The sequence below is a fragment of the Melanerpes formicivorus genome, unplaced genomic scaffold (genome assembly GCF_026170545.1).
Source record: "Melanerpes formicivorus ecotype bairdi unplaced genomic scaffold, bMelFor1.0.p_v2 SCAF_1, whole genome shotgun sequence".
NCBI lineage: Eukaryota > Metazoa > Chordata > Aves > Piciformes > Picidae > Melanerpes > Melanerpes formicivorus.
In genome coordinates, this window is record NW_027142353.1 from 42,364,199 (window position 1) to 42,381,633 (window position 17,435).

The 17,435-nt window shown below is 42.8% G+C and overlaps 1 protein-coding gene across 4 annotated transcripts in view; it reads right to left on the reverse strand.

The window, feature by feature from the left end:
• P2RY8 (P2Y receptor family member 8) overlaps positions 1-8,654 on the reverse strand; it is a 60,743-nt gene extending 52,089 nt beyond the window's left edge. For 2 of the 4 annotated variants that reach the window (XM_068141411.1, XM_068141391.1), the window contains exons 1-2: positions 8,587-8,654; positions 5,923-6,067 (exon numbers count right to left, since the gene is read on the reverse strand). The gene's annotated coding sequence lies outside the window, so the exon portion shown is untranslated. Of the gene's footprint in view, positions 1-5,922; positions 6,068-7,269; positions 7,351-8,586 lie in introns of those variants that run through there. The other 2 variants (XM_068141421.1, XM_068141402.1) reach the window with 2 other exon arrangements.
• Between the last annotated feature and the right edge of the window lie 8,781 nt (positions 8,655-17,435).

Consider the following 17,435-nt stretch of genomic DNA (forward strand, 5'->3'; position numbering starts at 1 on the left):
CAGGGCAGCTGAGATTGCTATTGAGGAGCCTGAAAGATCTTCAAGCGTCTCTCTGGTCTCAGCTTTGGCTGTCAGATGCTACAGCAGATAGGGAGATTTGAACACTGGCAGGGACTTGCCACCTCTCTAGGCCAAAGCCCAGACATAGGCTGGTGCTGAACTGCAGATATTCCGAAGCAATTGCAATGCAAATACTTCCCTTGGCCTCCCCTTCACTGCCATCGTTATTTTGCTTGATTCAGAATTGTCCAGTTGTACAAAATGGTCAGACTCGCAATGAATAATTTCTCTGAGGCTCAGCTGTAGCTTGTCTTGTTCACCCTTGTTAGTCAAAGTACCATTTCCTTTTCATCTTCCACTACCTTGTCATGCCAGATACACTTGAGACTAAAGCTCAACTGCTACTCATCTGATACTGAAACAGCTTTGTAGATAAGACCTACATGAGCCATGTAAAGGCTGCCAGCCCTTGTAGGCTAGCTTTCTATCCTTGAAGAGAGACACATTGACAGGAGGGCTCTGTGCCATCTCTCTGAAATAGCTCTCCTGGAATAAAATGAAATGTCTTCCTAGAAGTACCCACTTCTCCCAGATAGTTGAGATTAACTCAGACAGCTACATTTTAGACTGTTTAATTTACATAAACTCAATCCCATGCTTTGTGATTTACTCCAGAAAGGCAAGTCTTAATGCATGGGTATTTTAATGAGTTAAACTAGCTACTGCCAAGTTAGTACCAACTGGTGTAACTGATGCTCTGGCAGATTAAGTCTAGGGTGTTGCTAAATATGCATAGAGCTCTTTCAAAGTAAATGTGCCAAAATTAGAGCATGGGGCCAGAAAGTAACACTGCATTATTTTTCTGTAACACTTTTACATCGAGGTCCATGAGATTTCTCATTCATCTAGAAATCCTAAATGTGAGAAATACTGACGTTGTTTATAAAATCAGAATATTTCTCAAATGCTTGCATGATAGGGTTATCATTCACTGATATTTATATCTTCTTCCTCTTTTTTTTTTTTCTTTTTCTGCAACTATAGGGATGAAAATTTTCTCAGAGGAACAAAAAAAAAAAAAAGGAAGAAAGAAGAAAGCTCAAATTATAATTAAAATGTACTAATAAATACAGTTTTTAAAGGATCTGATGTGATGTGGCATTGAACCTAAACCAATTCCACTTAACCCTAAAAAAGTTCCTCCAGGAAGAAGACAGAAATCCAGCATTATCAACCATTTTGAATATGACCAGGTGGAAGAATCCCAGGCAGCTGTAGTGACACAGGAGTCACACTGCTCATGCAAGGTGTAGGTGAATCCTTCTCCAACGGATATTGTTTCAGTCAAAGCATGGAGATGCAGGCTAGCAGCCTGCATTTGGTTTTGGATCAATGGGAAAAGCCAAAAAGAAGCTGAGTATTTGTAAAATGTAAAATGACATTTTAAAAAGTACTTTGGAATGCTGAACTTGTGAAAACTAAGAGATAAAAGCATTAAAATCACTCTCCTGCCCAACGTTGTGAGAAAGTTTGCTCTTTAACTACAGAACAACATTCACCACATGCATCTGCCTCAGTTGGAGGGTGGCTATTGTTAGGCTACCCTGACTTTACTTGCCTGTATGAATGTAAAGGACTATTAATGCAAATCATGCATGCTATCAAATCAGGTTTTGTGGATGCTGCTCATTGATGCAGGAGCTGTGTTTGTGCATTGCCAGTCCCACAGCCTCATTTCTCTTTTTATCTGCACATTAGCCTAGTCACAGTTCTGTCTCAGCACTTGTGGATCACCACACTCCAACATTTGCCGGAAGATGAGCCTGGAGTACACTGGACCTCCCTTGTGCTCCACTCTTCTGAAACTCAGAGAAAGGAAGGACACCGAGATAAAGGGGAGAACTTCACCACACCTGTGTCTGACCATGGGCTGGGATGTAGGTGCACCTAGACTCTATCACAAAGCCCAGATGTAGACAAAATGAAAAAACCCAACCAACCAAACTTGCTCATGTAGGATTTGGAAGCGCAGTGATATGTAGATGCCCACCAGGTGGTGCTACACAATCGTCAGAGTTATCATCATTTGTTTATCGTGGTAAACAGAAAGGTCTTTGTGTGCCTCCAAACTCTGCAGAAATCTGAGTTATTCTGGTTTTGTTGTAATAAAAACCTGCCCTAGGAGATAATTCTTGAAACTGTGCTGCTACCGTGCTTCTTGGAGCTGTATTTTATTTTTCATTAAAATATCTAAAGTAAATGTGAGAAAAGAACAAGAAAGAAATTATTGATACAACGTATACATTTTTTGATACGATCTCCATTGACTTTTCTTCCTCTCAGTGTTGAAGAACATGTATTCAGTCCTGAGATAAAAGTTTCAGTTGATGTTCCACTGTTGTAAACATCATGCTTATCAGCAATGAGCAGGAAAACTGGCATAATAATAATGAAAAAGTGTTGGGTTTCTTTTTCCAGCAGATATCAAGACTGACAGCACAGAGCTCAGGACAGAAATATGTTGTCCTAGAACAGCAGGCGAGCTCTGACATCCAGAAGTACTCTCTTTTTCTTCCACTTTTCCTCACAGTTACTTTTCCTAGAATGCCATTTTCTCCACACATATCTTAACAAACTTTCTTTGACAGTAAGAAACTAAAAGGAAGGTTAGTTTCATTCCTGGGCCTTGCATCTCTATCCTGAACATCCTAAGAAAGACAATTTAGTTATCCATACCGAGCAGTTGACTTCCTTTTGTCTCTTTTCCATTTTACTTACTCCTGACAAGGTATCTACTTTGTCTGACTTGCCCTTCTGGATAAAGCTCATCTGCAGGTCTGAGAAGTTGCAAGTAGTAGAGAAGCCTGGCACTTTTGGAGACAGGAGATAAATAATGTAGTATAGACAGAAAGTACATTCTTCATACATCCCACCTTTGGAGGGGTCTTTGGGATATTTGGTGCTTTGATGCAAGTGAGAGGAAGAAAGGTGGGAAAAAAATGCTGAGTCCTGATAGCTTTGTCCAAATAGCCCTGAAATATCGAAAATCTTAGAACCCAAGAAGTACTGTATCGCACTACAGTTATAAAAGTTCAATAGTGTCCATTGATCAGCTTCAAAGTGAGACAGTCCTGTTTGCAAATGCTGCAAGAATCCAGTCCTCATGCATTGGGGTAACATGAATGTAGCCATTTCAAAGAAGGATGCTAAAATGCCAAGCTGAGGGGTGACAGTTTCCAGTTGTTGGAAGCAAAACACCTGCACCTGCCTCAGAGCTACTATGACATGCCCCCAGCCTGGGGGCTCAACACGGAAAACTGCTTCATGTCAGAGAAGATCACTGGATGAAGGATAGAGGGGGGGAAATGCCATTATCTTGGATAAACAGCTGTTTTGAGTTGAGTGGGTCATAGTATGAGAGATGTCGCTGAGTCAGTTTCAGATTCCTAAGGCTGAGGCAGTGGCACTTGCTGAAAACCCCCATTGTTCATTTCCAGGGAATCGATGCTGAGACGGGGCAGGAAGGATGCTGCTTAGTGCCATGGCTTTGAAATACAACTAAAATGGCAAGTTTCTGATGGAGGGTTGTAACTGAAACTCATTCCTATATTACTATTCTTGTGACAGAAATAAAGCACCCAAAACACCTCTGAAGAAAGGGATTTTTTTTTGTTGTTGCTCTGACTCAGACCAGGTGCCATGTACCTTTCATCTTAATGCTGTGTCTTCATGTTGATTTTAGGCTGAAATTTAACCTCATAAATCAAAGACAAGGCAAGGCAAAAAAATAATGCTTGTGTTTCCTTTGGCTAGGTGGTCCTCACTCATAAGAACCATGAGGGGCTTTTCAGCTGTTTCACAAGCAGATTTTGAAAAATGTATTGCATGAAAAGGCAGAAATAAGCGAAGCACTGAATTGCAAATTATTCATTGCTTTTCTTTTCCCTTTCTTGTGTTTTAGCAGTGAGGTCCTTGACCTCTACAGGTAGCTCATGACTTATCTATCAATTACAGCCTGACCTTGACTTACTACCAAGTCAGTTCAATACCTAGCAATTAAAACCACCAGGACATTGTTGTCTCTGAGCAACTTCAGTGGCACAGAACCAGTTTGATACTGTGTACTGGGTTAACAACATAGCCTGCTCTCACAAGCCCCTCTCCCCCTGAACAGACAGGAGGGAAAGTAACATACACACACCACTGGGTTGAGATGAAAGAGTTTTGCTGGAAATAACACCATGAACAATTACCTTAGCCTGTTTGCAGAAAAGTGTAACAAAATGAAGCAGCAGCAGAAGCCATCAATAAAACGATTCCCCCCCACCCAAGTATGCAGAAGACAGCCCAGTGGAAAAGACCAACACCCCAAACCCCAAAAACCAGAAGCAGCAACCAGAACATGAAGCCTCTCATGTTACAATCTCAACTTCAAGCCCATGATATTTTGCTCCAGCCAGCACTCTCATTTTGAAGCTGGCGTGATTGCAGCATAGTATTGAATATCATCAGCAGATTCAACTCAACCCATGACACACTGTTTCAAGCAAAGGCATACAAAAATTTGACAAGATCAATGCTGAAACAATTTATTTGAGGCAGGACTTATTTACTGACACACACTGTGTGCCATTTCCATTGCACATACATGCATGAGACAACAGAAAGCCTAGTCTGTTAGCTTTGCTTTTATAGCATGGCTGGGTTACATGCTCAATCCATAAATGAAACTGCACTTACAATGTCAACAAAGCTCTGTTTTCTAACTGTAGGATCTGATCAGAAACCAGACACGGTTAATTTTACTTGGTTGTGCCCAGGTGAACTTAAAGCCATCCCCCTATATGGAACTGCCAAAAGTAAAAACCATTTAAGGGAGTCAGCCAGACTATATGGACCAGTCCATTTTTTCTCCTTTTATATTGGGATAATTTTGGAAAGGCTGCTGTTACTGTACAAAAAAAAAATTAGTCTAAATCACATCTCTATATGTGAATAAACAGTAATAAATATGTAATAAATAAAAAATATATCTGGTTTGATCTCATCCTCTCATGAGAAGAGGAAAAGCTCTACATTGGTCAGATGAGATATTTCACCTGTGTGTAACTTGAGCTATACCACTGCCTGAAGGATTTTAATATCTAAACCAGGTGATACAAAGATCATTTGCATGGTCATGTCAGTAATATCACAGTATCACAGTATCACCAAGATTGGAAGAGACCTCAAAGATCATCAAGTCCAACCTGTCACCCAAGACCTCATGACTAGACCATGGCACCAAGTGCCATGTCCAATCCCCTCTTGAACACATCCAGGGGTGGTGACTCTACCACCTCCCTGGGCAGCCCCTTCCAATGATGAACAACTCTCTCGGTGAAGAACTTTCTCCTCACCTTGAGCCTTGGCCACCTGGGCACACTGCTGGCTCATGTTTAGGCAGCTGTCAACCAGCACCACCAGGTCCCTTTCTGTTTGGCAACACTCCAGCCACTCCAACCCCAGCCTGTAGCTCTGCATGGGGTTGTTGTGGCCAAAGTGCAGCACCCGGTGCTTGGATTTGTTGAATGCCATCCTGTTGGACTCTGCCCATCTGTCCAGTTGGTCGAGGTCCCTCTGCAGAGCCCTTCTGCCCTCTAACAGATCAACATCTGATCCTTAGCAATATTCTTAGTGCACTGAAATATCAAGCAGTGCATTTAAACTTCATATTGGAATACAAATAAACTCTCCTGGTATCAACTAACATTTCTTTTACAGTCTAACCACTGCCTGTAAAGCAAGATATTTCAAAATTGTCTGACTTTATCTCCTGCTGAGACCAGTAAGTCCATACCACACTAGAAAAAGTCATTATCTTTGTGGCTGCATGAAATGAATGCAAATAAGAGTGATATTCTCGATGTTGAAGGTTCTTACCTGCTCCAATCTATCCTGCCACATTACAGCTAAAGGAGCTAAAGGTTCCTCTTTCTTCTCTACCGTGAAAGTCTTTCTTTGTTTTTTTTTTTTCTTCAAATGTTCTGTTCTGAAAAGTTAAGCCATAGCCATAAAAATGTGCTTTCTGAAAAACAAACAAAAAACACAACGTGCAAAAATCAACTACTTTCTTTTTTTCCCCCCTAAGAAATGAACGGGTGAGTGGCAGAGTGAGCATGCTTACAAGATGATCAGAAAGAGTTCTGAAGTTTCTGGGAAGTTAAAGTGCTTTCAAGACTTGGGGGTGGTCTGAGTCATAACAAAACTATACACCACAGACTTTTGTTTTCCTTTTAATTTCTCATAAACTAAAGATTTTAAAAAGAAATAATACTATGTTCCTCCAGATTAAACACAACTTGAGTGCTTCCAGGAGGTTGATATTTCTGAAAGTTTCATGTTTATTTGGTGCAGCAAACCCTCAAGGATTTTATTGAGTTACTGAGTATATTCATTGCTTACTTCACAGACAAATACATTGAAGCCTCCACTCTCAGCATGGGCGCCAGAGACCTTGGCCATACTGGCCCCTGACAGGGCTCCTGCCAGACCCTAAAGCTTTTTATGCTGCTGGCCCTACCCCCAGGACCCTGAGAACCCTATTTAGGACCAAGTGATTTTGCTGATAGTGCAACATGTTTCCAAGAAAACATTTTTATGTAAAACATCATTTCTCATCATTACTTTGATTTGTGTCCATGATTTTACAGGCTCCAGTAATTTCCTAAATAAAATCCAGGGAGCAAAACTGAGAAAAAATCAGAATATAGCTACTGTGTTTGTGCAAGCACCTGATAAAAGCACAGATGAATGGAAAAGGAAGTATTTTTGACATTTGCTGTTGGGAAGTCCTCTCAGTAGAAAGGTACAGATATCAGGCTACAGCGTTGAACTCCCTGGCTTCAGTGGTCATACCAAACAAGTGGAGAGGAAAACCTATAAGACTTCAGGCTCTGTTTGAATTATTTAGTGGAACTTTCTACAGAAGATATTAATTCCCTTAAATAATATGTTATGCTTCTCAAAAAAGCCACACAGAAACTGATGAAAACCACTGTACTTTTCCAGGGGCTCCCTGAACTTTATGCTAAACCGTTAAGTAATTGCCCTGTGATAAAAACAGAGGAGGGAAGACAGAAATCAGACTTTTTCCACACTGAATGTTCTACAGGAAAAGAAAAGAATAATAATTAAAAAAAAAAAAAAAGACACCCAAAAAATCCACTTATGCAATAACCTTTCTCTGTAGGAAGAACCTTTAGAGCAATTATCATTAATTAGCTTTACCTGAAATAGTCGAAAACTTCTGTATATTGTCAACCTGAGTATTCATGAGCTCTGAATGCAGTGAGTATTAGTTCAATATCATCTTCTGCACAAATGTGCAGACACCTCTTCACAGTGTCTAAAGTCAGAGATGTCTATCTGCAGGAAAGTGAAAACTTGCTGCAGAAAAGTCTGGTTTCTCCCCATATTTACCAGCTAGTCTCTTCAGAAGACAAAATCTGACTTGGGCTTCTAAATTATCTAAGCAGTTGTGAAAACTTCAGCCTTTTCCTCAGATGTGTGTACACATGTCAAGCACTTGGCATCATAAGATACTAGTAGAAATATATAACTGAGCAAGAGCTAAATGCACAGTTAACTAAGTAAATTATAACACTGAAACCCTATTTTCAGAACAAAACAACCAAACCAAACCAAGCAAACAACAACAAACCACAGAATGAAAAACAAACCAAACCAAACCACAAAAAAACCCAAACCAAACCAAACAAAAAAACACCACAAAACCAAAACCCAAACCAAGACAAAATCAAACAAACAAAACCCCACAAACAAACAAACTAGATAAGACATTCCCTTGACCAGGGAAGTTTATACACTGTTATTTAACCGTGGTCAGGCCTGAATTCCATAGCAACATTTTCAATAAAATGTGGCTTATTACAGTACTCAGTTCAACATAGCTTTACATACTTATAGAATTAATATAGCAAAATAAACCCACATCACACAATCCATGGGAATTTGAGTAACTTATAAATTAAATAGCTGTCTAGGGTGTTTTGCTCATCTGAAATTTGTCTCTGTGACAGACAAAGTAAAGAAAGACCAAACCCAAGATTTAAACTTGTATAACTCAAAATACAGTATAAGAAATAGCAATCACAGCTCCACAAAACATTTAAATAGGGCTGGATGGGGTCGTACATCTTCATATCCTTCCCCTACAGCAGAATCAGTTCAATTTCTGACATAAAATGCTTATCAAATTCCTTCTTAGAAGGAATGATGAGGAATATAACATCCTTAGGCAATTTAAGTGCCACTTTTAAATTAGAAAAAGCATAAAATCTTCTACAAGTGACTCTTTTGGAGCCTAGGACTCCTGTCTTACCCTGAGAGAATGAGCTCCTTCCTATATAAGCCCTACAAACATTATTCTTCTTCAGGCTAGACAAACTCATTCTCTTCAAACTGCAACACTCAAACAAATACTACCACAAATCAAGCACTCTCGTCAGTCAAACAATCTGTAAAAAGAGTTACTTCTGCTCCTAATGATTTAATCACTTCTTGATAAACAATTTCCTTTCTTACCTGATTTTTTTAACACACATTGTATTTTTTCAGTCTTTCCTCACTGAATGCATATCTGCTCTAAGATGCCAATAAAAAAAGTGTAATTTCTCAACACCTACTTCCTCTTTTCATGTCTTTTAGTCACTAACAAAGCTATTTTAGACTATTTGCTACAAGCATGCGTATTTTTCCCCAATTCAAAAATCTGTTTTTGTAAGACGCATGTAATGGAGCACTGTATGACTGTTTCACCTTGCATCACCAATGCTGTAGTCAACACGAGAGGCATTTTTCCAGAGAGGACATATGGTTTTGCAACACTGACTTTCCAATGTATCACAGTGTCACAGTATCACTAAGGTTGGAAGAGACCTCAAAGATCATCGAGTCCAACCTGTCACCACAGACCTCATGACTAGACCATGGCACCAAGTGCCACATCCAATCCCATCTTGAACACCTCCAGGGACGGTGACTCCACCACCTCCCCGGGCAGCCCATTCCAATGACGAATGACTATCTCCATGAAGAACTTCCTCCTCACCTCGAGCCTAAACTTCCCCTGGTGCAGCTTGAGACTGCGTCCCCTTGTTCTGGTGCTGGTTGCTAGAGAGAAGAGATCGGCCCCTTCCTGGCTACAACCACCTTTCAGGTAGTTGTAGTACATCCACCTTCCCTTTAAAGCAAGTAAAGCTGAAAAGAATTTCTGAAATTTCTGAAAATATTACGTGCAATCTGAGTAGAGGATGACCACAAGTATGAGGGAAGCAAAATGTTTGTCTCCATATTACCAGGATGATTTGTCATTCACCCATAATATTAATATTCCATCGGGGAAAAAATAGGCAATTTTTTTCCAAACTGCTGCTTCTCTGAGATTAGCCCCATGAGGATGCTGGAAACTGTACTGAGGCTTGTTATTTGTATCTGGTCAGACAGACATCCAGTATAAGATGGTTCTAACATGACAGAAAGCAGTGGTCTCAAAACCTTTTTCATCATGTACCTTTAATAGTAAAACATTTCTGAGCACAACCCCCCAATATATGTATATTTGTTTATAATTAAGTTATATACATGTACTACCCTATTCATGTTATGTACATTATAAACCCTACAAAACCAGAAATTAAAAAGGATGAGATAAAGATGAAATAGACTTTATTTGAAAAAACCCAATATTTTTATTTCATTTGTTAATGGTACAAAAATACTTCTTTCCTTCACTGCAGTGGCTGGTCTTGCACACTCTTTGGCATGTGCATAACCTGCTCTGGAGGCAACGTGGACATCAGATTAGATAATGCCAACAGTAGCTACAGGATTCTTAGTAGATCTCTGTTGTCCTTGTAAAATCCATTCATGTACTAAGGCTTCTTCCTAAAATCTTTTGCACTTGTTTTCCTCTTCTGTTACACCAGAGAAATTATCTGCATTAGCAATATGCCACATTCTAATCACATCAGGTAAGAATCTGACTGCTGCAAACATCTGAGATTAGGAACAGGATGTCCTCCTCAACATCTTTCTGGGATGCTGAAAGAAATTATTATTTCAGCTATTTATATGCTGCTTAGCAGATTGACCATTCAACATGAGGTCCTTTAAGATGACTTCATGTATTAAGCAGTAGCAGGGGTCAGGAGCACCTCTCCTGTGAAGACAGACTGAGAGAGTTGGGGCTATACAGTCTGGAGAGGAGAAGACTCTGAGGAGACCTTATTATGGCCTTCCAGTATCTGAAGGGGACCTACAAGAAAGCTGGTGAGGGATGTTTTAAGATGTCAGGTAGTGATAGGGCTAGGGGTAATGGAGCAAAAATAGAAATAGGTAGACTCAGATTGGATGTTAGGAAGAAGTTCTTCACCATGAGGGTGGTGAGACACTGGCACAGGTTGCCCAGGGTGGAGGTAGAAGCATCATCCCTGGAGGTTTTTAAGGCTAGGCTGGATGTGTCTGAGCAACCTGATCTGGTGTGAGGAATCCCGGCCCATGGCAGGGGGGCTGGAAGTAGATGATCCCTGAGGTCCCTTCCAACCCTGACAATTATATGATTCTATTGGTTAGACCCGATGATCCTTGAGGTCTCTTCCAACCTTAGTGATACTGTGATACTGATAACATCTTAGCTGAGGCAGCAACTTCTGCTGAACTCTAACTGGGGAATTAGGTACCATCTACCAACTGCCATCCAACAGACAGAGGAAGGAGAAGGAATGGGACAAGACTAACCACTAACACAAATAAAATTAGTTGGGTCAGCTGGGCTGGAGCTGGATGACTAGTGTTTACCTTCTTCATGGGAGAGAGCCTATAGGACTGGTTCGCTGTCCTGTGTTGGGGGCCCCAGAGCTGTATACAATACTCCAGATGAGGTCTCATGAGAGCAGAGTAGAGGGGCAGAATCACCTCTCTCAACTTGCTGGCCATGCTTCTTTTGATGCAGGCCAGGATGTGAATTGTTGCCTCTGTTGTATGTGGGCATTGTTGGCTCATGTCCAGCTTCTCATCCATCAGTACCTCCAAGTCCTGTTCTGCAGGGCTGCTCTCAATTTCATTGTCCCCCAAACTGTATTGATACTGAGGGTTGCCCTGACCTAGGTGCAGGACCTTGCATTTTGCCTTATTGAACCTCATGGGATTCTCCTGAGCACACCTCTCCAACCTGTCCAGGTCCCTCTGAATGGTATCCTGTTCTTTAGCCTTATCAACCATACCACTCAGCATGCTATCCATCACTGTAAAGAAAATTGGGATGGCCTAGCCCTGTAGGAAAGGATGATAAAGTTGTAGACAATTACTGACATAGAATTTAAGTCTTTTTGCAATATTATAATCTACAATATACAATGAGCTATATATATGCAAAATACTTAAACACATAATCAGTAGGAAAGATGCATGAAAAAAATCCATCCCTTAGCTCATTAAACAAAAGCTTTCTAAAAGAGGTAGCAAGAACTCTGGAATGCTAGCAATCTTATGAAGCCACAAAAATACTGAAATCTAGTGGAGATACCAATTTATTATACCACCTATGTTTCTCAGCAAAGGGTAAATTAGGAAACTGAAGGTACAGACAGAAGGTTCTTAGGCTTTGCAGCTTTGCCCAGACAAATTTATTTCCTACAAGGTCTTTGAAACATAACAATCTGGCTGTTGTCATGACTTCTGCTTTTTATAGTCAAAGGATCTTGCAGTCATGACCTTTTCCCTTTCAAAATCATGTCCTGTGACATACTTAGTTCTCCTTGCAGTAACCTAAATAAATTTTCCTTTAGTGAAAATGTGCTTCATATGGTTATTTCATACCAAGTTAGAAGAGAGGCAAAAATTAGACTGTAACGTATGTAGATGAAAATATATGTTTAAGAATCTGTCCCACGATAAAGATGGGTAAAAATGAATGACTGATAGGCTTCAATATATTACTGATTGCTGCAAGGATTGTTGCCTGGACATACAACAGCTGATTTCTGGTGGTCTAGCATACATATATTGCAGAAATGCTGTATTTATTTGTCATAGGAATAAGCATTTTTTCTAAACTTTAGACAATCAGTTTTACTTTACATTTTGATTAATCACTTCAAAGCAAGCTGCAAAATTAAAATGCATGCCTCTACCTAGCATCTTTCTGGTCTACTCGGGTTAATAGACTCAGTTAGAAGCAATGCTCAGATAGAGAAGTATCTTGCTTAAAGTCATGTGAAAATAAGTTGCAAAACAAGGAACAGAATCAAAGCTGCTGCTTTGACCACAGAAATGAGCAATATAGAAAATCTCTCATTACACTTTCTGTGTTCCTTGGCCTTATTACAGAAAGTCATAAGAGAAACTGAAGAGATTTGAATTAGCAACAGCAGTGCATAAGAAATTGAAAGGAAAAGCCTTTAAATTCAACAAAGAAATAGCTCATACTATGGGTACCAAGCACCACTATATTTATATGCAGCATGTCCTCTAATCTTGTCATAGATTATCCCCAGTTGGCAGCTAAGCAGCACTCACTCACTCCTCCCCAGTGGGACAGGGGAGAGAATCAGAAGAGCAAAAGTGAGAAAATTAGTGGGTTGTAATAAAGATAAGATAAAGTTTAATAAGTAAAGCAAAAGCTGTGCATACAAGCAAAGCAAAACAGGGAATTAATTCACAGCTTCCCATCAGTAGGCAGGGGCTCAGCCATCTCCAGGAAAGGAGGGTCCTATAACCCTTAACAGTTACTGTTGAAGCCAAGCACTGTATCTTCCTTCTTCTTTGCCCAATTTTAAATGCTGAGCATGACATCACATGGTATGGGTTATTCCTTTGCTCAGTTGGGATCAGCTGTCCCAGCTATGTCCCCTCCCAACTTCTTGTGCGTCTCCAGCCTGGTCACTGGTGGACGGGGGTGAGAAACAGAAAAGCCCTTGACTGTGCAAGCACTGCTCAGCAGTAACTAAAATATCCTTGCGTGATCAATACTGTTTTCAGCACAAATCCAAAACATAGACCCATAAAGCTACTCTGAAGAATACTAACTCTGTCCCAGCAAAAACCAGCACAAATATGCTTTCTAAGCACATCAGCAGTGGCTTTTTACACCAGATTTGGAATTCAAGCTATATTTTTCCACAGTCTTTGTGAACATCAGAAAGATGGAAAGAAAACAGAGAGCAAGTGTTTCATTTTGCAGGAAATTACGCTGCCTGAAGTTGCTGAAGGAATACCACTACTGTTAAAAATCAAATTAAAACAAAGCAATCAAAAGCCAGATGATTACTACTAACTATATTTTATTCATAGTTTCATAGTTTCATTCAGGGTTGGAAGGGACCACACGGATCATCTAGTTCCAACCCCCCTGCCATGGGCAGGGACACCCCACACTAGATCAGGCTGGACAGAGCCTCATCCAGCCTGCTCTTAAACACCCCCAGGGACGGGGCCTCGACCACCTCCCTGGACAACCCATTCCAGGGCTTCACCACTCTCATGGTGAAGAACCTCCTCCTCACATCCAGCCTGAATCTCCCCACCTCCAGCTTCATTCCATTCCCCCTAGTCCTATCACTACCTGAGATCCTGAGAAGTCCTTCCCCAGCCTTCCTGTAGGCCCCCTTCAGATACTGGAAGGTCACAATTAGGTCACCTCGGAGCCTTCTCTTCTGCAGACTGAACAGCCCCAACTCCTTCAGTCTGTCCTCATAGGAGAGGTGTTCCAGCCCTCTGATCATCCTTGTGGCCCTTCTCTGGACACGCTCCAGCACCTCCACATCCCTCTTGTAATAGGGGCTCCAGAACTGGACACAGTACTCCAGGTGGGGTCTCACCAGGGCTGAGTAGAGGGGGAGGATCACCTCCCTCGACCTGCTAGCCACACTTCTCCTGATGCAGCCCAGGATCTGATTGGCTTTGCGGGCTGCAAGTGCACACTGAGAACTCATATTGAGCTTTTTGTACACCAGCACCCCCAAGGCTCTCTCCTCAGGGCTGCTTTCCAGCCAGTCACTGCCCAGCCTGGATTTGTGCCTGGGATTGCCTCAAGCCAGATGCAGGACCCTGCACTTGGTCTTGTTGAACCTCATGAGGTTGGCTTGTGCCCACCTCTCCAGCCTGTCAAGGTCCCTCTGGATGGCCTCCCTTCCCTCCAGCATGTCTGCTGCACCACACAGCTTGGTGTCATCAGCAAACTTGCTGAGGGTGCACTCAATGCCACTGTCCATGTCACCCACAAAGATGTTGAATAAGACAGGTCCCAGGACTGATCCCTCAGGGACTCCGCTTGTCACTGGCCTCCACTGGGACATGGAGCCATCGACAGCCACTCTTTGGGTGCGGCCATCAAGCCAGTTCCTTATCCATCTAGTGGTCCACCCATCAAACCCATGTGTCACCAGTTTGGAGACCAGGATGTGGTGCGGGACAGTGTCGAAGGCTTTGCTCAGGTCCAGGTAAATGACATCAGTTGTTTGCCCCTCATCTATTAATTTTGTCACCTGCTCATAGAAGGCCACCAGGTTGGTCAGGCAGGATTTGCCCTTGGCAAAGCCATGCTGACTGTTCCCAATCACCTCTTCACTATTCTTTTGAGCGAGTAGTGACTCCAGGAGGATCTGCTCCATGATCTTTCCAGGCACAGAGGTGAGACTGACTGGCCTGTAGTTCCCTGGTTCCTCCTTCTTACCCTTTTTGAAGATGGGGGCAATGTTTCCCCTTTTCCAGTCTGTGGGGACTTCACCAGACTGCCAGGACTTTTGAAATATAATAGAGAGGGGTTTAGCAACCTCATCTGCCAGTTCTCTCAGTAGCCGTGGGTGTATCCCGTCGGGTCCCATGGACTTGAACACTTTCAGGTTCTTCAGATGATCACGAACCTGATCTGCACTTACAATGGGCAGTTCTTCCTCCCCGTCCCTGGCTTTGACTTCCATAACATCAGGAGTGTGGCTAGAGGCCCTTGCAGTGAAGACTGAGGTAAAGAAGTTATGAAGTACCTCAGCCTTTTCCTCATCACTTGTGACCATGTCACCATTTCCTTTCTGAGGGGGCCCACACCTTCCCTAGTCTTCTTCTTCCCATTAATATACCTGTAAAAGTTCTTAGTGTTCCCTTTAATCTCCCTGGCTAGATTCAACTCAAACTCTGCTTTGGCTTTCCTAACCAGGACTCTTGCTGCTCGGGCAGCTTCCTTATATTCCCCCTGTTCTACCTGTCCTTCCCTCCACTTCCTGTAGAGTTTCTTTTTAAGTAATAGTGTGTCCAGTAGCTCCTTGCCCATCCAGGCAGGCCTCCTAGCATTCTTACCTGCTTTTCTCTTTGTTGGTATACAGAGCTCCTGGACACAGAGGAGGTGGTCCTTGAATACTGACCAGCTGTCCTGGGTCCCTCTTCCCTCCAGGGCTTTGTCCCACGACACTTTGGCTAGCAGATCCCTGAAGCGATCAAAATCTGCATGCCTAAAGTCTAGGGTCGTGAGCTTGGAATACTTCCTCCTGATTGCCCTGAGGATATCAAATTCAACTGCTTCATGGTCACTGCAGCCAAGGCCGTCTATGAGCCTCACATTGCTTACCAGCCCTTCCCTGTTGGTGAGAACAAGGTCCAGCATAGCACCATTTCTTCTTGGTTCCTCTACCATTTGGAGGAGGAAGTTGTCTTCTATGCAGTCCAGGAACATCCTGGATTGCTGGTGCCTTGCTGTGTTGTCCCTCCAGCAGGTGTCATTGGGATATAGTACCATGTATAAGAACTATTTTATGTGCAGAAGTTTGGTAGAAGAAGACCGAAACTTTGTAGATTTGCCATTTTCTGTGAAGTTCTTCCATGAAGTGTGATGCATGGTGCCAGCATCCTATTTGGAAATCTTTTAAAAAATACCACAAACAGATATCCATTGAGAAGTGTGCAAGCAACAGTACCTAAATATCTGCTCCTTTGTGGCAAGATCAATAACCTAATCTTTTTGGGGAACTTTCAGTCTCTACCTGGGATTTGATTGCTGTCCAATATTAGCCACATCCTGGTCTCCAAGCTGGTGACACATGGGTTTGATGGGTGGACCACTAGATGGATAAGGAACTGGCTTGATGGCCACACCCAAAGAGTGGCTGTCAATGGCTCCATGTCCCAGTGGAGGCCAGTGACAAGCGGTGTCCCTCAGGGATCAGTCCTGGGACCTGTCTTGTTCAACATCTTTGTGGATGACATGGATAGTGGCATTGAGTGTACCCTCAGCAAGTTTGCTGATGACACCAAGCTGTGTGGTGCAGCAGACACGCTGGAGGGAAGGGAGGCCATCCAGAGGGACCTTGACAGGCTGGAGAGGTAGGCACAAGCCAACCTCATGAGGTTCAACAAGACCAAGTGCAGGGTCCTGCATCTGGCTCGAGGCAATCCCAGGCACAAATCCAGGCTGGGCAGTGACTGGCTGGAAAGTAGCCCTGAGGAGAGAGCCTTGGGGGTGCTGGTGGATGAGAAGCTCAACATGAGCTCTCAGTGTGCACTTGCAGCCCGCAAAGCCAATCAGATCCTGGGCTGCATCAGGAGAAGTGTGGCCAGCAGGTCGAGGGAGGTGATTCTCCCCCTCTACTCAGCCCTGGTGAGACCCCACCTGGAGTACTGTGTCCAGTTCTGGAGCCCCTATTACAAGAGGGATGTGGAGGTGCTGGAACATGTCCAGAGAAGGGCCACGAGGATGATCAGAGGGCTGGAGCACCTCTCCTATGAGGACAGACTGAAGGAGTTGGGGCTGTTCAGTCTGCAGAAGAGAAGGCTCCGAGGTGACCTAATTGTGGCCTTCCAGTATCTGAAGGGGACCTACAGGAAGGCTGGGGAAGGACTTCTCAGGATATCAGGTAGTGACAGGACTAGGAGGAATGGAGTGAAGCTGGAGGTGGGGAGATTCAGGCTGGATGTGAGGAGTAAGTTCTTCCCCATGAGAGTGGTGAAGCCCTGGAATGGGTTGTCCAGGGAGGTGGTCGAGGCCCCGTCCCTGGAGGTGCTTAAGCCCAGGCTGGATGAGGCTCTGTCCAGCCTGATCTAGTGAGGGGTGTCCCTGCCCATGGCAGGGGGGTTGGAACTGGATGATCCTTGTGATTCCTTCCAACCCTGACTGATACTATGATACATATGTGGTACCTGCATAACTAGAGTTTTGTTCTGACTACCAAGGGGTTTTTCTGTTGGTGTGTTGTTGTTGTTGTTGTTTTTCTTCATATATAAACCATTTGGAAGTGTTTTTTCTAACTACTGATATACTTGGTGTAATGGTTTTGGAATTTACCACCACATTAACTAAAAAGCATGGCTCACTCAGTTCGGAAAGCAAAAGGAAGCTATATTTACAAGCAGTAACTACACTCTACAATGGAATGCAATGACTATGT